Raw genomic sequence first — 8,169 nt, 5'->3', positions numbered from 1 at the left:
CAGTCCAAGGCCATAAGTCTGATATTAGCCCACATGTCTGATACCAATCTATAAAGTCCTCTTCAAACTCACGAAACACCTGCAATGAAGCCAAATGCAGGACAGTTACAAGCCAGTGGGTAGAAATCTTTGGGTCCAGTGGCGTTGTAAGCATCTTAGTGCTGGCAGGGGTCTCTCTGTGGCTTCTCTGGCTTCCGATCCGAGGTTTGGTTGCGTCCATGTGGCTTGTCTTCTGCAATGTCACCCAGGGAGTAGCAGAGAGAGAGAGAAGTGTCTTCTGCCTTCAAGGAGGAAGTACCAGATTGCCCAGAATTCTCCGGAGAAGGCTATACCCACACTGAAGTCTCATTGGCCATCTCCAGATTGACAGCCTAGACTCCACCCCTACACTCTTAATCCTTAAATTAACACCAGATTAGGTGACTACCACAATTGACACTTCCTTTACCAAGCATGATGGCTGTCTCCAGCGATTGGTCTCTCTTGACAACATATCCAAAGTACTTGAGATGAAGTCTCGCCATCCTTGTCTCTGATGGGCATTTTAGCCATGCTTCTTCCAAGACAGATGTGCGTGTCCTTTATCAGTCTACGATACTGTCAATAGTCTTTGCCAGTACCACAGTTCAAACACATCGGATCTTCTTCGGTCTTCCTTATTCAATGTACAACTTGCACATGCATATGAGGGAATTGAACATATCTTGGCTTGGCTCAGGCACACCTTAGTCCTCAAAGTAACATCTTTGCTTTTCAGCACTCTAAAGAGGTCTAGTGCAGCAGATTTACCAAACAAAACATGTTTTTTTATCTCTTCTCTGCTGTTTCCTTGAGAATTAATTGTGGCTCCACACTGATAAAATCCTTGGCTACTTCAATATTTTTCTCCATTTATCATGATGTTACCTATTGGTCCAGTTGTGAGGATGTTGGTCTTCTTTACATTGAACTGTAATCCGTATCGAATGCTGTAATCCTTGATCCTCATCAGTAACCGCTTTAAGTCCTGCACACTTTCAGCTAGCAAGGTTGTGTCATTTGCACATCACAGATTGTTAAACCTTTCTCTAATCTTGATGATACATTCTTCATATAATCCAGCTTTTCTGATTATTTTGCTCAGCATACAGATTGAATGACAATGCTGTGAGGACATGACCCTGAAGCACACCTTTCCTGAGTTTAAACCAGGCAGTCTTCCTTTTCTGTTCCCAAAACTGCCTCTTGATCCCTGAACAGGTTCTGCAGGAGCCTAATGAAGTGATGTGGAATTCTCATTATTTTCACGCCTGTATTTGTTATGCTCTGTACAGTCAAATGCCTTGGCATAGTCAGTAAAACACAAGTAAACACCTTTCTGGTACTCTCTGTTTCCAGCCGAGATCCATCGGACGTCAGCAATGACATTCCTTGTTCAGAGGCCTCCTTTGGAGAACGTCAGGCAAAGGGGAAGACCCTGGGTGAGATGCATTGACACAGTGGTTGCAACAATGGAGTCAAGCACAGCAACAATTGTGGGCCATGTTTGGTTCTGGTGAACATAGGGTCACTAAGGGTTGGAACCAACTTGATGGCATCTAACAACAACAACAAGTTTTACATTTTCCCTCAATTTTATCTTCCAGGCTGTTCATTAAAAATTTCAGCTGTCTTATTATTCAGAACGTCATAGCTCTTCTTATTTTGACAATTATGTCTTTATTTTGCAAAACCTCTTTTATATTTGCAACTACCCTTTTTTTTTTCTCATGGCAATCAGGGCTTGGTTGATGTAAACCTTGTTTCTTCTCCATGAGCTCTCAGAATATGAATTTCATCTTTTCAAGTTTTCTTCTGTTTCCTTTGCCTCCTTTTGCCTTGCGGTCAGTTATTTTGTTTGCTCATCTTTATATTTCAAGCTGTGGTTCTTTTCATAGATGTGTTTTGATTTGGGTTATCTACTCATATTTATAAAAGGATCAGATTTAACAGAATTATATTTCATTAGCAAGAATAAACTTAACCTGCTCCTTTCTCAGTGGCTATGGTGTTTGGGGATGTTGGAAGGTGGTTTAACTAAATAAAGAGTTCTGCAGTTAGCAGTCAAATGAGTAGCCTCTCTGCCACCAGGGCTCCCTACCCATCTTAGGTGGTATAAAGTACATATGTGCGAAAGGGTTGTCTGGCTTTGGATAACTGTGGAATTCACTGTACTAATAGGAAAACATTCTTTGCCTTTACTTATTTCAGTTTCTATTCTGTTGCAAGTCTTTCCCTCACTAGAGCACCGTATGTATTAAGAGAGTACATACCTTTACATTCCAGCAAAAAAAGTTTGGCCTATACTTTATTGTACATTCAATGTTTTATAACGATGCCATGTTTGGCCTATCAGTCATTCTGAGTCAGACTCTGGTGAAGAGAAACGTAATGGCAGGCGCTGAAGGAAGCTCCTGACGCCGATGAGGAAGGTAGACGCTCAAGCTCAGGGAGATGGAAGCAAATCAACTAGGTCTGAAGCATTAAAAAAATTCCTCATACTTTCTGGTTCTAAACAAGATGTGAAGGGACATGGGGTCACAGCTCTCCACTGACTGTGTTCTCACCTTCTTTTTGTGTTATACCCTCCAGGGAAATATTCCTCAACTCTACAACCTCCTGAAAATGACAGCAGGTTCAGGTCTGCCTGTCTGCCAGGGGGACTCCCAAGAGAACCCTTGCCCAGTTTTTCCATGTGTTTTCAAAAGTCCACAATCATTTTAAGATTGCATTACTCCAGAGGCACCAAAGCCAGACGTATTGCTATTAATAGATGCCCACAGAATAAGAGAGAAAACCAGCAACATTGAAAGGGTTTAGTGTGAGCAGAAACACCTGACTCCCATTGCTATTAAAAGCTCCAGACTCAATGATGTCCTTACTAGAAATCTTTGGGAAACAAAGATAAACAAAACTAAACTAAAAGGTAGGCGATCTTCTTATTGGGATCATGGCATGGGATCTTTGCCTCCTACCTCTCAGTGATGATAGAGGAAGAGATCATCACATCATCATCATTTTTGATTTATCTGAATAGCCTGCTGAAATAGACCCCTGGGAGCATTTACCCATCCAATTACAACTAGATGACTATTCATAGCCTTAAAACTCCTTCTCATATAAAAATGCCTGACCTAGCTAAAAGTTCTTAATAATAATAATGCTTATATAGTGCTGTGAATGCTTCAAAAGATTTTCAGATACCTTTTTCTTAATTTAACCTCAAAATAAGTCAGTTTGCTAAGTAGGGCCCAACTATTATTATCTTCCTTTTGGCAAGGAGGATGTAGATCTATGACCGACTTATCTGAAGTTCATTAAGTAGTAAGTAAGCCTTAGGAATTTGACTGTATTGTAGGTGCCATTTTCTGGACGTGGTGAGATAATTCAGCTTCACTTTCCTAGGGTTGTGGAGCCTAATATCTCTGGGTTGAAGTGAAAATAATCTGTCATGAGTTTACCTCCGAGAAGGTAGAAGTGTTGTCCTGGTTATTTGTGTTTTGAAGTCTTCAAAAGCCTTGATAGTGGGGTTGGGAGGGCCAGATCACGCATTAGTCTTTAGTTTACTAAAAGTGATTCCCAGTTGTGTTTCTTGGAAATAATACACTGAAAACAAGCTGGTGTCAAAGACAAGCATTGCACTTTGTGAGTTTTGTTTCATAGAAACCATATGAATATTTGGTAATTAGCACATCATAGACCATTTTCTTTCTAGGTGTGAAAAATGCCTTTCATTATTGTTAGGGGATATTGAGTCAGTTTCCACTCATAACAACCCTGTGCACGACATAACAAAACACGTGCCCGGTCCTGCACCATCCTCACAGTGGTGATGTAACTCATTGTTGTAGGCACTGTTGTCAATTCATCTCCTCGTTTTTCACTGTCCCTCTATTTTACCAAGTACAATGTTTATTTTCAGGGACTGGTATCTACTGGTAACATGTCCAAAGTCTGTGAGGCAAAGTTTCACCCCTCCTCATTTCTAAGGAGCACTGTACATCCTTCTAGACAGATGGTTCTTCTGACAGTTCAGAGTTGTCCATATTCTTTGCTAACAGCATAATTCAAATATACTATTCTATGGCCTACCTTATTTAATGTTCAACTTTCAAATGAATATGAATCCACTGAAAAAACAAACAACCTTTCATCCTGGTCATTATCACTGTTTCCTTTATGTCCAATCCATCTTCTAATAACTATCAATTTTTAGTTCAGGAATCCAAATCTTCCTTACAGAGTGATATTTTGAAAAGTAGCCACATCTTCTCTACACAATGCAACTCTTGATCTAGTGGCCCCACTCACTTCAATGTGAGGGGACTGAGAAAATGCTGGTAAGCATGAGTGACATCTATCCAAAGCATGAGTAGAGACAGAAATACTTCAGGTCCCTCAGGACATCACTGACCTGTTAAATTGAACCTCTATCTTATTTCTCTAGAGTAAACATTAGTTTCCAGTTATGACAGACAACAAATGTCACGTAGTGTTGGTTTAAGGTCTCTGGGTGGTACAAACGGTTTGTTTTGGGTTCACACCTACCCAGCAGCATCATGGGAGAAAGGCCTGGTGGCTTGCTTCCATCAAGTTGCCGTCAAGAAAGTTTTACGGGGCAGTTTGACTCTGCAGCAGTGTCACTGGGTGACACAGGTATTGTTTGTTCATTCGTGTATGCTTAGTGAGCATTAGTTTACTCTAGTATTTGAAAATCCTTCCAATGTCATTTCGCATTGTACAAACATATACATATTCAATGTAGAAACAAAAGTATGTATCAGCTACAGTGAGAAGTTAATAGGTGCCTCCAATATCAGAGATAATATTTTGGGATCAGAGGAAACATTTGGGGGCATATCCTTTGAGATAAGTATGTGTGTATGTGTATGGATGTATATATATGTGTGTATGTGTGTGTGTGTGTGTGTTTTGGAAGTAGGGACAAAGAGGCTTCAAAAAGTTCATGGAAAATAGGAATTAGAAGATAGTGGCATTCCCCCTTGTACTTTTTGAAGCCACCTCATGTGTCCAAGCAAGCACATGGGAACATTCTCTGAATTACTATTTTTACTCTCAAGCCAGTCACTATCTTTCCAAGCCAGTCAATGTGGTCTTAAGGCATTCTTGTCCTGTCAGCTTACTGCTTGGCTTTCTGGAGGCACCAGTCCCTTCACCGGCTCTGTACCAGATGCTCCGAGGGTTTCATGGTGTTGGCTGGAACAGGGGGAGCAGTGGCATCGGTTTTGGAACTTTCTCATCTGAAGTAAAAGCCAAGAGTATTTGGAAAGACTTTTCTTTCTTTTTTTCCTGTCTCACCTCACCTTTTTATTACTGGCCTATTCTCAGGTCTAGCAATAGAAATAACAACAGATTGTTTTTCAAAGTAGTTAAACATGAAGTTTTCATTAATTTTCTTTCCCGATTGCCATGCCTATCTTGTTGTTATTACTCCCGTGGCTTAGGTAGGCAGGTGGTGGAAGGTGGCAGGTGTCTGGGATGGTGGTGGAAGCCCTGGTGGCCATACACGCTAGGCTGCCAACCACAAAGTCAACAATGGGAAGGCAGCAGCAGCTGCGCTGGAGAACGAAGAGGCTTTCTCCTACCACAGAAATGTGCTCTCAGAACCCACAGGAGCCCTTCTACTCTGTCCTGCAGGTCCCAGTGCATTGGCAGTGACTTAGAAGACAGAGGTTCGGGTTGGCGCGATGGTACAGGGGGCCTGGTGGTGTCCTGAGTTACTTGTTGAGCTCCACTTGAACTGCAAGCTCAGCAGTTCAATCCACCAGCTGCTCCGTGCAAAGACTTCCAGCCTCTGAAACCCACCGGTGCAGCGCTACTCTCTTATAAGGGTCACTACGAGTTGGAATTGACGCCATGGCAGGGTGTTCTTTTGAGTTTGCTAACAGTTGGCTCTGATGTATGGTGACCCTGTGTGAAACAGAACATAGTGTTACCTGATCCTCTTCCAATGGCTCATTGCGGCCATTGGTCAAGCCATCTCATGGAGGGTCTCCCTGGCCCTTGCTGACCTTCTACTTGAACACCATGATGCGCTTTTCTACGGATTGGTCTTTCCTGATAACAGATTCAAAATAAGCAAGTACAAGTCTTGTCATCCTCACATTTAAGGAGCATGCTGCCAGAATGATGTTTATAAGAAAATTGGCAACACCAAACTAAACCAAATTCACTGCTTTGGAATCTCTTCTGACTCATAGTGATCCTATAGGGCAGAGAAGAATCGCCCCTGTGAGTTTCTGAGGCAGTTACTATTTATGGGAGCAGAAAGCCTCATCTTTCTCCCTCAGAACTGCTGGTGGGTTTGAACAACTGATCTTGATGTTAGGAACCCAAAACATAACCAATTTTGCCACTGGACTTCTAATTGGCAATACAGAGACCAGCTAAATAAATACGTAAAAATTTAAAAAGAAAACCCTGAAGTCCAAGAGTAAAATGCAGAATGATTCAAGTCCAACTCTGTAGGAATTTTATTTATTTGAAACACTAAAGTCAGGAAAATGATTGATGAAACATGGAGATGATCCATCTGCTTTTCTTCATTGGCAGCTGTGAGCATTGGCATTGTTAGTGACCTCTGATGCCTGGCTTTCTGCAGTGTTGTTATGGCAGGCATGGGATGATATGAAAATTACTTAATAATTGGTCGGGCAGGGGTACTCACCCATAAGAGTGGAGCCCAGCCTCATATAATGGCTATCAAGGAACCAGTAAGCCAGCGCTGGATGGCTGCCCTCAAAGAGGACGCTAGCTAACCAACCAACCAACCAGTAACCTTTGGAAATTTTGATTGTTACTCAGAAAGGGTTCCACATACAAATCCCCCCACTTTGTTCCCTTGGTTCCTGACATGCACACCCTCCCAGTGGTACTGCTAAGGGAATGATCTTTCCTATAAAAACCAAGGGTAGGTAGTTACTTCCTTTCCATAAAGCATTATCCAAATTCATAGAAAATGATCGATATCATGAACATGGGAAAAGCTCTTAAAGCTAGCCACTGGGGAAAAAACAGTAACAAGGTAACTCTTACAAGAAAAATACAATAAATGTAGAAAAAGGTGTTTTACCTCAACAATAAGACAAGAAGTACACTTTTTAACAAGATCCGTATTTTTCCAACCCATCACTACTTTGGGGACTTAATTAATTGTTTAGTCAATTCTGCCTATAAACGTTTAATGAACCCCTTCCTATGTGCTAGGTGTCACAGGGCTTGTGTTACATTTAAAGGTGGCTAAGCTCTCTACCCTGAAGACAACCACATAGCCCACTGGAGACACTTGAGGCAGAAGTGTTGCACAAGTCCTCAGTCCTCCAAACACTAGAGAGTTAGGCTGTCAGAGATCTCTGCACTAGCCCTTGCCCCCACGCCCCCCCCCCTTTTTTTTGTGTGCTAAATAATAGTCACAGGGAGGTGACAGCTACAAATTACTGAGTTCTTCCAAGAAGAAATCCTTCCAAGTGGTTCCTGTGCAGTCAGGGTGTGGGCTCCCTACTCAGATGGTGACGCTGGGAGGCAGAAACTGGTGGGGCCCTAGCAGAGCCACAACCTGGCAGTTCAGGTTTCCACAACCCCCTACTCTCGGGCAGGCTCACCCGTTTGGGCTCAACTGAGGGACCCAGAACGTTTCTTCTTCGGGCCAATCAGCCAGCATCTCTTGTGCTGCAGCCATTTCCATCTTATGAAACAGTTGATCCTGGACCAGCTGTTTTTATTTGGTCCTATAAAAATAGCTCCCGTCAACTCAGACCTGGCAGGTCTTCAAGTACACCCCCCAGACGAACCCCTGACATTTACTTCCAGGCAACTGGCGTTTGGGGGCGCAGCTGAACCCACCACGCGGAGAAACACGGAGAGCAGCGCTGTTCCCGGCGAGGGAAAGGTGCCTTCGCAGTGGGAAGCCCGGCTTTAGGACACAAATGCCAATATCCTCCTGGGCGTCTGGGCAAACCCACCACGCGACCGGTCCTGGAGAGAAAAGATGGTTCAGCCGGTTCGCTCCGGACGCTCGGTCCCGCAGGGGTGGTGGCGGTGGGGGATGAGGATGGGGTTGCCCCAGGGCCTCGAGCGCACACCGTCCACCCCAGCCGGTCTCTCCCCGAGCTGGGGGGTAGGAACGCGGTT

The sequence above is a fragment of the Echinops telfairi genome, unplaced genomic scaffold (genome assembly GCF_000313985.2).
Source record: "Echinops telfairi isolate 266 unplaced genomic scaffold, ASM31398v2 ScPeMD7_7468;HRSCAF=8506_0, whole genome shotgun sequence".
Classification (NCBI taxonomy): Eukaryota; Metazoa; Chordata; class Mammalia; order Afrosoricida; family Tenrecidae; genus Echinops; species Echinops telfairi.
Note: the sequence above shows the minus strand (reverse complement) of the source record.